An 18,896-nucleotide genomic window follows, 5' to 3' on the forward strand; every position below is an offset into this window, starting at 1 on the left:
TCAATTGGGATCCAAGATTGGCTCCTCATGGTAGAAAGAGAGGGGGACTGAAGGACTCAGGAACCAGACAGACACCATGGCAGGCTTCAGAGTCCTCAGCAGGCCTAAGTTTCCTGGCAAGATCTAAGTATTTTTATTTTCTGGTAAGAGTAGGTTTAACACTGGAAACTGATGACACCGTACATTCCTGTAGTCATAGATAATTCCCCTAGCCCCAGCCTGCCAACTTTGCCCGCCAAAATCCTAAGCCAGCCATAGGAGTACACTGTTTAAATCAACCAATCATGTACCCATCCCCTTCTTTTGTGTTCAAATCCCTATAAAAATCCTACCCTCCCACTACTCGGGGTTCTTGTATGGATCCACTGCATTGGAGAAGTCAAGAGTCTGAGTTTAAGCCCGAAATAAAGCTCCTTGCCCTTGCATACGTGTTTGGTTCTCCTTGGTGGTCACTGGGGGTGCCAAGAACTGGGCATAACAATATCACTTCCTCCCTTTTCAGCTAACATCTTATCCTCAAAACCTTAAATGTTGGAGCTGAGTGGTTAAAGCCCTTTCCACACAAGCTGGGGTACAGGGGTTCATACTCCCAAACACATGTGGCTGCCGTACATTCAAAGAAGACATGTATCGTCATTCTAGACCCCTGGTCTCCACATGTGTGCACCAGTATACCCATACACATACAGAAAAAAAATCATTCCATAGAAAAGTGGGATTAATGTTTTCTATGATTTCTCTTAATTATTCTATTACATCTACATTCTTTGATTTATTTTGATTATATGAAAACATGTTAGGCTTTTTCATTGTTCCATAATATGTGGATATAGCAGAACATTTTGCTCAAAAATATTTCTTTAATTTAGTTGTGGGACAAGATTTTTTTTGGAATAATTAAATGGATAATTTGAGGGAAGTAATGAAAGTGACATATGGCTATAGGATAGATGTTTCTGAATGAAATAGACTATGATATGCAATATGATTGTAGAAGATATGCCCATTATAATCATATAATAATCATAACCCTTTCTTTTTTTATATCATCAGACTTGGTTCTATGGATTTTAGGGATCATATTTTATTCACCTTTAACTCATGTTTCAACATATGAGAGGTGCCAAGTAGATGTATATTGAAACAGTTGTCTAATATTGTAAGGTGATTAAGAAATACATGGGGCTGCAGAGATAGCTTAGTGGTTAAGCACTTGCCTGTGAAGCCTAAGGACCCCGGCTCATGGCTCAATTCCCCAGGACCCATGTTAGCCAGATGCACAAGGGGGCACACGCATCTAGAGTTCATTTGCAGTGGCTGTAGGCCTTGGTGTGCCCATTCTCTTTTTCTCTCTCTCTCCCTCTTTCTCTCTCTGTCTGTCACTCTCAAATAAATAAATAAAAATAAACAAAAAGAAATAAATGTAACATTTTGCTTTATGAAGAAAGGAATGCAACATTATGAATATGAGAAGTAGCCCAATAAGAAGATAACATGGATGTCGTATTACCTGCACCTGCTTTTTCACCTGTAAGAAATGCCTGTCAACCATGACTATAGAATCACATCTACTGTTTCATAAGTGGGTTCATCTTGGAGTTTCCACAAGTATTTTTGTTTGTTTGTTTGTTTGTTTGTTTGTTTGTTTTGAGGTAGGGTCTCACTCTGGTCCAGGCTGACCTGGAATTAACTCTGTAGTCTCAAGGTGGCCTTGAACTCATGACAATCCTCCTACCTCTGCCTCCCAAGTGCTGGGATTAAAGGTGTGCCCCAACTCGCCCGGCTCCACAAGTATTTTTGAATGCAGAAATCTAGAACATATTGATATAATCAGAATTTAGAAGTTAAGATTTACAATCTTCAAAGACATAACATCTATAATATTTTGAGATGTAGACTGCCTTAATTAAATTTTTTCCAGTGGCCAATCTGCTCAAAGTATGTAATCACATACTAGAATTATGGCATTTAAAATTTTACTTAGAAAGCCAACATTTTGATGCTATTCTCCAGATTGAAATAGCATATATATTGGAGAATTATTAGTTGTTTTATGTGAGTGACAGAAGAAAAGTGTCCTGGGCTGGAGAGATAGCTCAGCATGCAGGAATGGTTGTCCCACAATCATTAGGGCCTTACTTCAGTCCCAGTACCCACGTGAACAACTGTGTGCAGCCACCCACACCTGAATCCCCAATCCTATGGGAGCAAAGACAGAAGACTCTCAGGAGGCTTGTTGATCAGCCAATATGACTGAAAAGAAGAGATTTCATCTCGAAGAAACAAAGTGTAAAAATAACAGAAGAGGACACCTGGTATTTCAAGCCTTGTCACACATTCATGGGGGCTTGCACATGTGCACACACATGAGCATACACGAAACATGTACAGACCATGCACAAATCCCACCACACATACATACTCAAAAGAAAAGATATTCTGACATAGTCACCTAGAGATAATCACCACTGCATATTTTGCTACGTAAATTTCTTACCATTTATATTGTTTGGTTTTTTTGAAAAAAAATAGGAATATAATTTGAAACATTTTACTAAAATTGATATTTAAAATATTTTTCAGTATAATCCAATACTGTCCCATTATATGTACAGAGTACAAATGGTTTATCTTATTCTCTTATTTAGATAATTACCTTGGGGGGGGGTGCTAAATCTTTGTATGCAATCAATTATTTCCTTAAGACAAAATTTTGAAAATGAATCCTAGTCGAAATGCCCCTATCTCTGCATCCTCATACTTGTCCAGGTTTGTATATCCAGGACTTTGATACCAAACTATATATAACATAGATGGGAATGGAAAGGATTTCAGTGAATTACATCATCAAGCAGCTTACCTATGAGGCTGAAAGCTGTTTCTCAAATAATTGATCTGGTATTTCTTTTCAATCAGGCTTTGTGTCCAGCCATTACATCGAAGCCTCTTGAGACTAGATATGTGGGAAACGAACTATCCTATTATCTATTACTAACACAGTACAAATGGGTTGCTTAAACAATAGCACTTTATTTCTTCCCAATTCTGAAAACCGGAAAATCTAAGACCACAGTGTTAGCAATGTTGGTTTATTCTGGGGGGGGGGGGCCTCTATTACAGATGATATTTCTAATATCTTCACATGGCCCTTTGTCATGGCCTATGTCTAAATTCCCCTCCTAATAAAGACATAAGTCAAATTAGTGTCCACATTTATCTTAGCCACATTTCTAAAGACCCCATTTCCAAATTCAATCATGCAATACATACCAAGGCTGATAAAATCAACATGAATTTTGTTGACATACTTCAGCCCAGCACTTTTCATCTTACTAGATATAGGTATGACAGCAAATATTTCCTATACCTACATTTTATCCATCAATAAACAGAATTCCTGACTTCACCATTAAAATACACAAAAGGGGAATCTGAGTTTATCTTTTTTTTTTCCCCTTATTCTCTCTCACTAATATATTCTGTACAACAAAACCAAGGCATAGTAAATATTTTTGAGCTAGATAAAGAAATGAAAGAAATATCTATTTGTGTAAGAAACTGTGCTAATTGGTGCTAGGGAAAAATCAAGGAAATTCTATGTGATTTCTCAGAGTGCACAATATCAAAAGACATATTACATTTGAAGTCACATAATAAAGCCATGCTGCTAACTCAAATGCCCTCAAGGGCTTGGCAAGTAATTTAAAGGTGTGAAGAAGCTATGAATAAGAAAACAAGGGAAAATAGAACCTTCTATTAACTAGAAAAGTTGGTGTTAAAAATAAAGTAAATTTTCTTTACAAAAAATAATAATAACAGTACTACTCAACATCTAAGAGTTCATTTAGGATTTAATAGCACATGATTCTCATTTAGGATATGCTGTTGTATTATCTTAGAATTACTAATAAGATAATTGAGTAGCCAAGTGTAGCACAGATTCAATAGCAATTCAGATAGCAATATATTTGGTAGGTATTCAGTGATCAGAGAAAGCACCACAGATCTAAATAGTTCGGTTTTATGCAGGAAACTATTTCTACATGATAATGTGATCTAGGCAATCTCTAAATTACTTTACTAGCTTAAAACACATAAATCCAAATAGGAATGCTGATCAATTTTTAGAATGTCTTAATCATAGTGAGTAACTAAACCTTTTCCAATTGTAACAATCTTTTATTTTTATCAGTTTACATGATACAATTTCTCCCATTGTTCTGCAGAGATTTATCATTACAGCATATTTATAGAGATTCTATATAATTAAAATAAAAACATGTTGGCCAGCCATGGTGGAATGCAACTTTAATCCCAGTACTTGGGAAGCAGAGGTAGGATTTTGGTGAGTTCAAGGCCAGTTTGAAACCACAGAGAGAGTTCAAAATCAACCTGGCTATGGTGAGACTCTACCTCAAAAACACAACAACAAAATAAATTTGGATTCACTCCTGTGAACTAATGTTCTACCTTTGTTTTTCATAGCCGCTATTAATCCTCTCCTTGTGCCATTCTCATGTCTCAGTCAAATCAGTATATTTATCAAATGTTGAGTAAGTTCTTCCACCAAAACATATTCTCTCACAAAGGAGCAAGAAAGTGATGAGTATCTTACATTTTACATTAGGCCCAGTACTTGATTTAACCTCGACTATGTGTACATATAAATTTTCATATATGTAGTTAATACATTTCCATTTTTATAGCCCTCTCAAACTTTTCCGATAGAGGTGAAGGGCTGTTTAATCCCTTCTCTTGGAGAGATTTATGAATAGAATATGTGTATATAGCCTGACTCTTGACTGTGCATTTGGCTCCCATTTGAATCAGATATTAATTTGGGAAGACATTTTAAGATTTTCAATAAATATTACATGTTGCTGTTTCACACAAGAGAGATTTATCTTCTTGGAATGTAGAGTATTCCTGAAAGGTTTCAGATGGTAGAGCATTCTTTTACATAGGAAAGCACAGGATGTCGTCAGCAGCAATGGAAACATCTCTAAAGTCTTCAAGCAAGGGGCCAACTGAACTAAAATGTCTTCACGCATTTTCCATCTCGTATTGAGAAGAACTGTAAATTGCTGGAAACCGCTACTTTATTTCTGTTCTCTGGCCAGGGTTGGAATCCCAGGAGGCATTCCAGGGGATATGGGTTTGATGGCTTCAGCACACCCTCTGAGGACTTTCCTCACAAACCACAGCTGAACTGGCTGTCTGTGGTAGGAAGTTTCCAGCCAGCAATAGGCTGCATTATCTCTCCTCCCTGGAGGCAAAGAGCTCTTTTGATCATGTCTGCAGTCACCTCAGGGTCAAAAAGGACAACTTTGCATTATGTCTTGCTGGCTCTTCCCCAGTGTGAGTGGAGTCCATCTGCTTCTCTCACAACACTTGTTTGAACTTGAACAGCAGCATTAAGAAAGGAAGGGTCAGAAGACAGAAGAAGCATAAAGAAGTCCAGGTATGACTTGGCGGCCAGATGGTTCAGTTGGAGGAGGCAGCCCCCACCTATTGTTACAGAGCCCTGGTATTTTCTCAGCTATGCCAGTTTTCAACACATGTGTTCTTGCCACCTTAGGTTTAGGATCCATTAACCCTTTCACCCTTCCGTTTAGAATAACATTGACAGGACAAAAGGTAAAAAGAAAGAACGTATATTATGTGAACAATCTTTCTTCCAGGAAAATTCTGTGTACATACCAAAAAAGATTCTGTATTACATATCACATTCAAACACCTTTAAAGGGGGAGAAAGCTCATATTATTGCATAGTTGTCTCAGGAAAACAGAATCTTTTGAAGGAATTTATGGAAATTTGTTGCATATGCAATTATAAAGGAGTATAAATTGTCACATAAAGTATCATGAATGACTAAAATTCTATCAGCTAGTTAATTTTTAGCTAAGGAGAAACCCCAAAATACTAGCACAGATTGCTCCTTTCCTACTGGATATAATCAGCTTCACTGGGGAGAGTTTTTGCTATTGCAGAGAGTAGAAAGTATCTGGACTCCAGAGGAATAAGGTAAACATTGCTGATACTTGCTCTGACTTTGGGAGGAATAACATTAGACAGTCAGGGAAGTTAATTCTTTAATCCTGATTCCCTCACTAACTTAGTCAACAGCAGTACCCTAGTTGCTTTTCACTCTTTGCCTGCAGGGACTCCTCTTCCTTGATAGCTTGGGACAGATCCAATATGGTTAATACTTTAGCAGAGTGCCCCAAAGTAAAAAGTGAAATCCATGTTCTTGCTCTCTGCTGAAATGGGTTTTCCAAGTGCTCACTTTGGACATTTTTTTAAATATATATCCACGTGTGCATACTGCTTTGGTGTTTTCATCTGGGTAGAATGAAATTCAAAGTTAATATAGGAAGAGATGAAGATGGCAAATACAGTGGAAGGAATGAGATGACATTTCAGTTTGTAATTGTGAAGTACTGATGGAATTCGAACAAAAAGGCAGATAGCCAACAATGTCACACTGTCTTAAAGCCCATGTTGACTTGATCTGTGGCAACAGTGCAGATCAGAGGTCACTTCCACATTTCATCAGTAATTGCCCTCATTCTGCATTCTGGCCATTACATAACAGCAGTAGTAACTTCTATGCTCAGGAGACTGAGGAAACCATGGTCAGGCCATGGAGCAAGACACTAACTAGCAATAAGCCCTCTCAGATGCCCATTGATTATTGCACTAATGGTATGTAAGTGAAGAGAAGAAAATGCATGGCCTGGGTTACAGCACACATGCATGCTTGGGATATGTAGAAATCATTGTGCTTTGGTGAGATACAATAAGAAGGGATCCATATTTCTTTCCAAACCTACAGATCTTATCCAACCAATTGTCCAAACCAGGAATTTCCATCTTCATCACTGTCCCATATTCTCAATGACCAAGTTAATCAGTTAATAAATTTGAAGTATCTTCTGTCTCCAAAAGCTTCTTTCTAGTCCTCCCTGCCACATCCTCACATATCATATTAGGAACAATCTTGTAACTGGCTACTTTGAACTCAACTTTTGAATATCATCTTCAAAAAAAATGCACCCATTTAATCTCCTTCCATACCATACAAATAACACAATGTATATATTATTGATTTGTATTGATTTTAGTCTTTAATTCTTTTAACCTCAGATATTTCTACATGTTGTTCTTCATTTGGCAGACTATTCCCTCTCAAATTAATTTAAATATTATTCACCCTTCATGTCTTAGGTGAAGTAATAAACTAGGTAATTTGGACTACATTAAAAAGTATGGACTGTTATAAAGCTTATAACAGGTTGAGGTGGTTTCTTCTCAGAGTTCACAAAGAGCTTCATATAGGTTTGCTAGGACTTTAATTAGCACATCCATTATACACTATAAAACAGCTAATGGATTTTAAAATGGACATTGTCCTGTCAGAATAGTTATAGATTTATGACATGTTTCCTCAATCCTACTATTCCTTAGCAGGATCATGTCAAATACTTTTATTTCTGTCAAGCACATGAAGCAAAAGCTGGGAACAATTATAAGATCTGGATGATTAACCAGATGGGATTGGCTACTTTTACTTGTCAATCATATTCTCAGTGTTCATCACTAAAGCATGACTTTAAACATGCAGTATCAAAAAAGAAAGACCTACCTTAGAGTTATCTGAGTGGTTTTGCTTAAAGTTTCTCACTCTGTGCAGAGAGTTGCAGTACAGTAGGATGGGGAGAACCAGAGCCACCCTGTTCTTCAAACCAAACCATTCCTCATTACTCCTGTGACATTAACCAGATGAGTGGATTAGAAGGCTTTTCTCCTTCACTCATGGCTGACTTCATTCCAAAAGTGGGGCTTTCAACTTGCAGGATGAGAACTATATATGCACTTCTTGGATTCCTTCACATGGATTTCATGTGACAAGTTCTCTCTGATGTTTATTCACATGGTACTTCACACAGCCCTTGTCTTGAGATCCAAAGGAACATCAAATTCAAATTGATTAATCCAAAGTAGCTGGAAGTCTCAAATCTTCTAACTCAAGACTGTTTTTTGTTGTTGTTGTTTTTTTGTTGTTGTGTTTTACTGATTACTTATTTTCAGCAGTAAAACTATACTATGTATCACATAGTTAAAAATAATAAAAGACATAGACCTGCACACATCCTTACCTTCAGTGGAGTCACAATTCACTTAATTTAAGAGATAGCCAAAAAAGCTAAAGAGGCAGAAAATCAGAGTTCTACATCTGGGTCTTTTTTCCTTTCCTTTTTCATTTTATTCCTTTCTGCATATGCTGTTGGTGTGTGTGTGGGGGGGGGGGGGTTCTTATTAACTCCCAGGTGCACTTTTACCATAAATGGATATCATTTCTAATTATTCTAACATTCCCACAATTTTCAATATACAGAGAAATCTGACGCAAGTAAGCCTTTCTTGGTTCCTCATTTTCCTGGTGAACATTTTACATAGTTATTGTGAGATGGTGTCTTCAGAAATTCTTCTAAGATTCCTTTTACAGGATATAATATTCCTTCCAACTTGGAAATGTGAGCAGGCCTATATATTTCCCATTTCTTGACTGTTCTGGCAATTTTCCCTGAGAGGGAGGAAAAACCCTATAAAATTTCTGTTGGCCCCCCAAAGCAGAAACATCTGCTGGAGTCATGAGTAGCTTGTTGGCACCGCCAAGCAGTCCCAGCCTGGAGTTGATTATCTCGCCTGCTTTGGCGTGTCCATGCAGTCACTGAGGAACACACTGAAAGTTTTCTGGGAAGACTCATTATAAATAATGGGAACATGGAAGAGAAGAACAGGGGGAAAGGTCCAAGCTACTTTAGCCTATGCATTTTATGAGTTTCAAAAGTAAAATCATTAGACCACCAAACTGCTCAATTAAAAACCGAGATGAAAACTAATCAGACATTGCTTTCTGCAATTACAGTTGTTTGGCACATACAAATAGGAAGAATGTATGAGTCTTGGTTGACTCCCTCCCGCCTAGAAAAAAAGTTACTTTTTGACACTGTGAACAGAAATAATTGCTCCACTGTCTATGAGTAGGGCATTGTGCAATACTTGAGAGTGGAGTTGGCCATAAGTAGCATTTTCTGGTGCGTGAATAAGCTGAACAGGTGCAAGTCAGGTCCTGCTAGGAATGCTGAGGCATGATGTACTGAACAATTTAAGTAATTCACTCCACCCAGTGTACCATGTAACTAGTTGCACGATTTTGGGTGGGCTTACAATTCCATCACTTATCTAAGAGATGAAAATAAGCCTAGTTTTTCATATCTTTCAGTAACTCTGACAACCATAGTGTTTTTTCTACAAGTTTATCAAATGTAACAACAGACAGGGTCAGAATGTTTTCCATCATCCTGACAGGATGTTCATGGGGGAATATGAACAGATAAGATTGAAAAACACCTGGCATAAGGGTTTAGATAAGAATTTCAGTGGAGACATAATATGTAGACAAAGAAAGGTTAAAACAAAGAGTAAGCTGAGAGAAGGTTGATGGAAGGCAATCAACACCCACTAAATTCTCTCTAAATTAATATTGCTAATCCCATTTAACCTGTGCTGACTTCACTCTCCATTGGAGAATCTGCTTCTCTTTTTCAGATGTGAGTGGGACCTGTGGAGATAAATGACCCATAGCATTTCAACCAGACACCAACTGAAACCACACAGGAATTGGGGAAATGAACAAGAGTCCTGCTTTCTCTGTGAACGTGATATCAGCACAAGGGTGAAGTAGAAAGACACTGAGGACACTTAGTACCTACCAAACCAGAGATCCAGAGGCTCCTAAGTGCCCATCGCTTAAAATGCTACCAGTATGGTTCAGAGATTTTGCAGAAGAGGGGACAGGAAGATTGTTAGAGCCACAAGTTGGAACATTATGCACAGAGACATTGCCTATCCTCCATACCAGATATCCACCCCACAATGCATGACCTGCATCCCCAAGGAGGAGAGCCCCTTTGCAAAAGGGCCAGGGAGGAGGGAAAGGATGGTACCACCCTGTGTTCTTTACATACCAAGTATGTCCACATATAATAAAAATAAATTTTTAAAAATGTTTGAGCAGAAGCATTCTGTGGGGGTGCATGATGCTGTACCCAGAAACCATATATTGTTATGAGATAATTTTAGTACCAAAGGTGGGGTCTCCCTTCCAGCAAAATGGAGGGCTCTCCACATGTTAAGTAAATTTCTTTTGATTGTTGAAGAAGATAATGGGCAAATGGTAGATTGGGTGAGGAGATATTTTGAGGCTACATGTGTTTTCTCTTGTGTAACATTATTTAACTTGTGTGAAGCAATACTTATTTAAAAATTGCATAGAAAGTTGACTTGTAAAATATTTTTGATAAATTAGCCACCTTGTATGGATACTTTCTATCGTGGATAGTTACAGTGGAAAGATGATTGTGGTCAAAGTATAATGTCACGGCTACAGTGGCAATGTATGTGATAGTAAGCACAAGAATTTACAGTGAGGCAGGCCTCAGTTGAATCTCAATTCAAATTTTTACTGATTGTGTGAGCAAGTATAAGATTACTAGTTAACCCGATCCTCCCCTTTCTCTCTTATACAGTGAACAAAGTGTTCATGGCTAGGAAAGATATAAGATTCTTAAGAAAAACTTAGCATAGATCCTTCAGCATACTCTATAGTACACAGTTGTATAACTTTGATTTCCTCAAAGAAAGTCTTATGTTAGACCAAGTACCAACAGACATTTAATAAATAACTATATTGTAAAATGTTTTTAAAAATTCTCTCTAGAACAAACTAAGTCTTCCTCAGATGTCCACCCAAAATTCACACTGGAGAGGAGTATCTCAGCTCTGCTCTCTCCAACATTCATCTATTTCTGAATATTTTCCTTATTAACTCCCCAGATTTCTTTTTTCATTAACACTTTATTTTTATTTATTTATTTGAAGGGGTTAGAGAGAGACAGAGAGAGAGAGAGAGGGAATAGCCATACCAGCGCCTCTAACCACTGTAAAATGAACTCCAGATGCACATGCTACCTTGTGCATCTGGCTCACATGGGTCCTGGTGAATCAAACCTGGGTCCTTTTGCTTTGTAAGCAAGCACCTGAGCTACTAAGCCATCTCTCCTGCCCAACTCCCCAGATTTCTCTGTGTCTATCTTCCATCAGCAACTCTGCTCAGCACATGTGAATAAAAACACCTCATTTCCCTGTGGTTTTGAGGCTGTTACATCGCTAAATTCCCTAGTTATACAAGACTACCTTTCAAATTATATTTGTAATATTTTTGACTCACACACAAATTTGGTTAAAAGTATTTCTTGCAACTAAAGTTCATTCTAAAAATAAAAGCATGCATTTTAGTAATTTCTAATGGCTTTCTTTGAGGATGATAAAAACCATAAAGATTTTTAAAATAATTTACTGCATGGCTTCAGGCCAAGACTGTTGTCTGAGTACTTAAATCTAGCTATTTACATTTTTTGTTTATTTTTATTTATTTTATTTATTTATTTGAGAGCAACAGACTGACAGAGAAAGAGGCAGAGAGAGAGAATGGGTGTGCCAGGGCCTCCAGCCCTGCAAATGAACTCCAGATACTTGCACCCCCTTGTGCATCTGGCTAACATGGATCCTAGGGAATTGAGCCTCGAACTGGGGACCTTAGGCTTCACAGGCAAACACTTAACCAGTAAGCCATCTCTCCAGCCTGTTATTTATATTTTATCATTTTAAAAAATACTTAATATTATTTATTTGCAAATAAATAAATAATATATATAATATATGTTACACATACTATATAAATTATATATATATAATATATATATATATAACACACACATATACATTATATATATAACTTGAAATTTTAGACAACATTAGTAATCCATAAGGACATACAATAAGACTCAGTACTATAAATTTCCAAATGAATAAGCCTTCAGTTTTAAGACTGCCCAAGCTCAAGTACTGGTTCCTTCCATTGTTTGTCAAGTTATGATGGGGAGATTGCTTTTGTTTCTGATTTTTTTATTTTTATTTTTTGGTTTTTTGGTTTTTTGGCTTTTTGAGGTAGGGTGTCACTCTAGCTCAGGCTGTCCTAGAATTCACTATGTAGTCTCAAGGTGGCCTCAAACTCTCTGAGATCCTCCTACCTCTGCCCCCAAGTGCTGCGATTAAAGGCATGTGCCTCCACGCCTGGCTCTGTTTTTGAAATTTAAACCAACAGTGTACCATTAATACAAAATTATCTTTCCATTACTCTGAACTTACAGTCCAGTTAATTTTATTTCCATACGTTAACATATATAAATGTTATTTATAGGAGAAAAATAACTGGGCCTTAAATCAAGGGTCATTTTCACTATTATGCTCAAAATTCTTATTTAATTATGTATCAACAGGCTAATCTACTTAGAGAAGTCATCTTAGAATAACATTTGTGTTTTAAAATGAATAGTTGTTTCTCAAATTTCTGAATTAGTCTTTCAGAAGGCAGTGGTTTTTAAAATTGTCCTAAAGCACAAGTCTATTGACTGTGAGAAACCACATAACTAAGCCCAATAAAGTGTTTTCAACTGAAAGTATCACCTATCCCACACTACATATAGCAATGAGGCTTTCTAGAAACTAATATGCATGCTTCTGCTTACATAACACCACATATAACTCACAACTTTTAAAAGAAACTAAAGAGTGTCACAGTGTCCAAAATTTAAATGTTCAAACCTTCACACATCCTTTTATTCCTTACATGAAAGGTACTTAATAAATTATATGTACTACTTAAATTTAAAAGTATAACAAGATACCTCTCATGTAAGTAGAAATTACTTAAAATATAAAGGGTAAGGATGAAAGATGAGCTATCCAGCCCATGGAAATTACATTAAAACCCAAACATAATAGAAACAAAAGTGAAATTTTCCTAAAAGGCATATTTATAATTATTACTCCCAAGGAGGGTAAATTATACTACAAATAAATTTACATAGGCTAAGGTTTTCCTTTCCTTGATATATAAGTAAAAGTAAAACCCATGTTGTCTAAACTTCTCCGGTTACGTAGTTAAGAAATACAGAACTCTGTTTTCTGGGAAGGTGGCTAGCTGAGGCACTGGACACACTCTTGTGAATGGGCTGTCTGTACCCTGGGCGGGGCTGGTTCCTTTCTTTAGTTTCTTTGCACATGTGCAGAATGACATAAGATGGCCTGTTTTGCCTTGAACAACACAACCGTTTTTAGGGTGACCTTGGCAAATCACACAAGGTTCAATGGCATCAAGGGGGAAACTAGACTCCATGCTTTCTTCCTTGTCTGGTGTTTCTTCCTTCCCCACCTCTCTCAAGTCTTCTTGGCTGCTTGCTAAAAGTCATGCTGCTGGAAGGCGAAGGCTGAGAATGTCCCTCTCTTTTGTGGCACTGGGTGGCTTGTGTGAATAGATATCATTTTCCTCAGGGCATGCCTCTCTGAATCGGCACTGTAGTTTTTCTACCATCTGGCACACCCAAGCACTCTTCTGTTTGAGCTGAGTTTTCTAGTTTGGCTTTTTCAAAGACTCCCGCTCATCTGGAAGCCAGTTCTCACTAAGGGCCTGACATCTTTTGCAATGCGGTGGGAGTGGAGGCTTCATGTCATTACGGGAAGTGCACCTCCCACAGTCCGCTAAAGAAATTTCAGGATCCTCTTCAAATGAGGCTGCATCTCTCTGCCCTGCCTGACACACTAGGATTCGACAAACCTCATGATCTTCATCTGAGAGTTCTTTTCCTTCTTCACTAACGCTAATCTTCCGAACCAAGAGATTCAACTTCAAATTCTACACTAAATTGATCGGAAACTGAATCTTGATCCAAGCAATCACCCGAATGTCCGCCTACACCATCATCAAGAGCCTGACTTGAGGGGGCCTCTGTGGTCCCGTGGCCACTGCTTCCTTCACAGCAGAGTCCCCGTTTCACACACACAGAGCCAGGCTTTCACCAAAGGAAAGGGAATTGGGCGCCTTCTCCGTCTTCAACAGTTAGGTCGTCTGAGTGTGCCTCTGTCTCACTAATGGTTCTCCTTCTAGAAGAGGCAACGGTCTGTGAGCCGGCTCTGAGGATGAAGGCTTCTCTCTTGCAGCTCTCGCATGGTCCTTTGGACCACTCCCGCCTTCCCGAGGACAGCCGTTCTCACCCCCGGACCTGCCAGAGTTTCACGGCTCTCTTTCATAGTGGAAGTTTCTTACTGTGCACCAAAAGTCTTTAACAACTTCAAAAGCAATGGCTTTGGCCTAACCTGGATCAATATAGAGAAAGAAAGAAAGAAAGAAAGAAAGAAAGAAAGAAAGAAAGAAAGAAAGAAAGAAAGAAAGAAAGAAAGAAAGAAAGAAAGAAAGAAAGAAAGAAAGAAAGAAAGAAAGAAAGAAAGAAAGAAAGAAAGAAAGGAAGAAAGAAAGAGGGGAGGGAGGGAAGGGAGGTAAGGGAAGGAAGGGAAGGAAGGGAAGGAAGGGAAGGAAGGGAAGGAAGGGAAGGAAGGGAAGGAAGGGAAGGAAAGAGAAGAGAGAGGGGGAAGGAAGGAAGGAAGGAGGGAGGGAGGGAGGGAGGGAGAGAGAGAGAGAGAGAGAAAGAGAGAGAGAGAGAGAGAGAGAGAGAGAGAGAGAAAGAAAGAAAGAAAGAAAGAAAGAAAGAAAGAAAGAAAGAAAGAAAGAAAGAAAGAGGAAGGAAGAGAGGGAGGGAGGGAGGAAAGGGTACAGTACAGGACTGGGGCTGGGAGGCAATGAACACTGGCATCTGGCTGTCTCTCCTGAGCACCACCATATTTCTCCAGGGCCCACAGCGTTCTGAGTCCCGTGAGGAAGGTGGTGTTACCCCAGGCCCTACATTTTATCTTTAACATGCAAAAAATACAAAAATCTACTTACATCCGTCACACTGATGCCATATATAACTCTAGTATAATGATCAAGAACACACAATTAACTTGATACCATAATAAAAAATTTTTTATTTGAATTTCACTAAATTTTATACCAAGAGTTTTGTGTTCTTCCATCCCTACATGTCCCTCCCCTTTTTAAATCTATTTTTATTTTTGCTTATTTGTTTGAGAGAGAGAGAGAGTGAGAGAGGGAGGAAATGGGTACACCAGGACTTGGAGCCACTGCAAAGGAACTCCAGACACATGTGCAACCATGTGAATCTGGCTTTCCTGGGTACTAAGGAGTCATACCTGGGTCCTTAGGGTTTGCAAGCAAACACCTTAAGAAAAGCCCTGTGCCCATTCCTTTTTAATGACATTGGCATTTTGAACCTGCAGTGTGGATGTATGTAAGGGAAACCTAAATTCAATATTATTTTAAGAGAAAAAATATTGTATAAAATATCAGAACTTGCAAACAAGCACAATGCAATTACCTTTCACATAAGCCTATGGTATTCACTTGGAAACTATGGAACATCCACAAATCTTATTGCAGATGTCATTAGAAAAAGGTTTTGTGACTTTCTTCATCAGTGTTGTTTCTCATTTTGGATACAGTTAATCTGAACAAAAATAGAAATAATTAAGTACATAAAAATCAAAACACATGTAAGTTACATGGTTGATACTGTATTTATTGTACAGCCTCGGAGTAAAACATAATAATATTTAATAGAGTTGGGGAGAGGATATGATGGAGAGTGGTGTTGCAAAGGGGAAAGTGAGAGGGGAAGAAATTATAATGGTTTACTAGCTATAATTACGGAAGTTATCAATAAAAACTCCAAAACCTTTAAAAACATATTTATTTTAAATAGAGTTAGAAATCACATTAAGGCATATAAATATATAAGTATACAAATAATCTGAACTTGGTGAGTATTGGAATCATAGGAAGAATATTCACATGCTGGGGAATGGGTTCAGTGAGTAAGAGTGCTTGCCATGATGGATCAGGACTGGACTCTCCACAGTTCAATTGTATAGTACCCACGTGAACTACTGAGCATAGGCATGGGTGCCTATAAACCTGGTCCTGTGGGCGAAGAGAAACAAGTATCACTGAGGTTGCTGGTCAGCCTGTCTGAGCAAATAGCAATAGCTCCAGGCTCAGTGAGAGACTCTACCTCAAGGAAACATAGAGACAAGTGGTAGAGGATGACCCCTGACACTTACCTTGGCCTCTGAAAACATGGCCAAGGGACACACACATGTTTACACACAGAAGTGCACACACTGAACCATACACACACACACAACTGCCACATATACTATTCACACATATACACATGCAAAAAAAAAAAAAAAAAAAGGCAGAAAGAAAAAAGAAGGAATTAAGAGGGAGAGAAAGAGAGAAAACATTCCCCATTACAGGTTACATAACTCCTTTTGGTCATAAAAATGTTTCCTTATGACATTCAATCAAATCATTAGGTAATAATTAGTTATAATGTAAAATCCAAAAGATGTCATCATAAAGTTTGTATAATGAGCATGAATTACTCCTGTTATCACACACATGACTTTGGATGATTAATTTAGGATCTTGTATATATTTGCTTGTGAAGAACAAATTTCTTTCCACACTCTGATTTTTCTCCACCAATACAAAGATAAGAGAGTAGGACTAAAACAAGTGCATGTTCCTGAGTTTTATGCCCAACACTGCAAGCATCAAAAACAATAAAACAATGACAACAACAACACACTACCATATCCCAGTCTTTAAGGGGTGAGAATTATTCCCCCAAGCATATTTTAAGACTACTCTCTTCTTCCTTGATACTATAGAACAATTGTGACATTATATTTAAAATTTTGGCACTAAAAGTAAAAGGAGAAGGACTGTTATCATTCAGTGCAACATTATGTTCCCCATCATTCCCTTGACCATCCCAGATCTGTAAAAGCCAAGGTCAGGCAGAATGTCCATCAGAGGCTGGGTCATCATTATGTCCACACTCCTACATACATATTGTAGCCTTTGTTCTCCTGATTCTTATCTCCTCTCACTTGAGTACCAAAGGCGAAGGAGTGTGAGTTCTGATGGGGACTTCTTAAACTCCTGTTTAACCACATGGAGATATCTCCATTCCCATCACCATCCTCTACTTCTCCTTTACACTCATCTTCACAAAACATCTAGCACTTTTTTTTTCTTTATATCCTAAGAAGACTTATTTGCTTTCTAACTACATTATAGAAATATTGTAAATATTTTACATTAATAGAAGGAAGTGAAATTATGTAAAGGTGTACAACACTCATTATTTACTGAAACATATTAAGCATCCACAGACTCTCTCCTCTTATGGACTAATCCACAAAGACCTCTCCTTTCCTTGGGGAAGATTATTCTAAATTCAACCTATTACCCACTCTTAATTCGTATTTCCCCTGTAATACATATACATCCAAAGCCTATGTTACATTATTAGAAAAATTAGACTTTTTAGTTATATTAGGTCCTGATGGATTCCATAGGTCAAGTTGTTGTTTCAAAAAGTTATTTTGAAACCAGCCATGGCAGCACACACCTTTAATTCCAGCACTTGGGAGGCAGAGTGAGGAGAATTGCTGTGAGTTCAAGGCCACCCTGAAACTACATAGTAAATTCCAGGTCAGCCTAGGCTAGAGAAAGACCTTACCTTGAAAAACAAAAGAAAAGCTTTTCTAGGAGCTGGAGAAATGGCTTAGTGCTTAAGTGCTTGCTTGCAAAGCCTAAGGATCAAGGTTAGATTACCCAGTACTCACATAAATCCAATGCACAAGGTGGCACATCCATCTGGAGTTCACTCGCAGTGGCTAGAGAACCTGGTGTGCCCATTCTCTCTCTCTCTCTCTCACCCCCCCCTTTCTAGCTCTCTCTAAAATAAATACATATATTAAATACTTCTTTAAAAAGTAGTTGCTTTAAACTGCCAAGTTTATTGTGAAGGGAAGAAGCGAAATTCAAAACATGTTTTGGAGAAAAGAAAAGTAAAAAGCATGATATTATAGGTAGGAGTGTGTTACAGTCCAGTTCATATTGCTGGTAGAAATCACCCAACCACGAGCAACTTCTGGGAAAGAGAGGTTTATTTTGGCTTACAGGCTCGAGGGGAAGCTCCACAATGGCAGGGGGAAATGATGGCATGAGCAGAGGATGGACATCACCCCCTGGCCAACATAAGGTGGACAACAGCAACAGGAGAGTGCGTCAAACACTGGCATTGGGAAACTGGCTATAACACCCATAAGCCTGCCCCCAACAATATATTCCCTCCAGGAGACATTAATTGCCAAATATCCATCAGCTGGGAACCTAGCATTCAGAACACCTACGTTTATGGGAGACACTTGAATCAAACCACCAGAGTGTCAATAGGCATATCATTAGTGCAAGGATTAATATGTAAATATATATTATGTGCGTGAAATATTAGTTTACATTATATATGTCCATATAATGTATACACATATGTGTGTATGTATGTAGGCTTACTCTTTTCATTACACGATATGTTTGTGAGTGTGTTTACTCCAAATTTTATGAAGAAGCTGCCTTATGTTGTGTGCTATTATGTATCACTATTTAATGTTTTGATTCTATAAAAATTCTGATACAATATAGAGTGAAAGGATTTTAATGACAATTACATTTCTTTTTGCTACAGATTGAACAGTTCATCTCATCACATCTATCACAGTGTGCAAATGCATTTACAGCACCTTTACAATCATGAAATCAAATTTTAAGTCTATATAGTGTTAATAGTGCCTCAGAAGAAACTGATTTGCTTTCTATTCAAATGTTTACAGTATATGCATTACATAATAATGTCACTTAACCAACCACCCACTGGCAAAATAATCACCACTTAAGTTTTCTGCAAATAAGTACACATATGAATTAAATGTTTAGGACTTTTGGGTAAGATTCAGTGTA

At 37.9% G+C, this 18,896-nt stretch overlaps 1 pseudogene; it reads right to left on the reverse strand.

The window, feature by feature from the left end:
- Positions 1-17,110, reverse strand: part of LOC101617038 — a 28,821-nt pseudogene extending 11,711 nt beyond the window's left edge.
- Between the last annotated feature and the right edge of the window lie 1,786 nt (positions 17,111-18,896).

This window comes from Jaculus jaculus, chromosome 4 (assembly GCF_020740685.1).
Source record: "Jaculus jaculus isolate mJacJac1 chromosome 4, mJacJac1.mat.Y.cur, whole genome shotgun sequence".
NCBI classification, from domain to species: Eukaryota; Metazoa; Chordata; class Mammalia; order Rodentia; family Dipodidae; genus Jaculus; species Jaculus jaculus.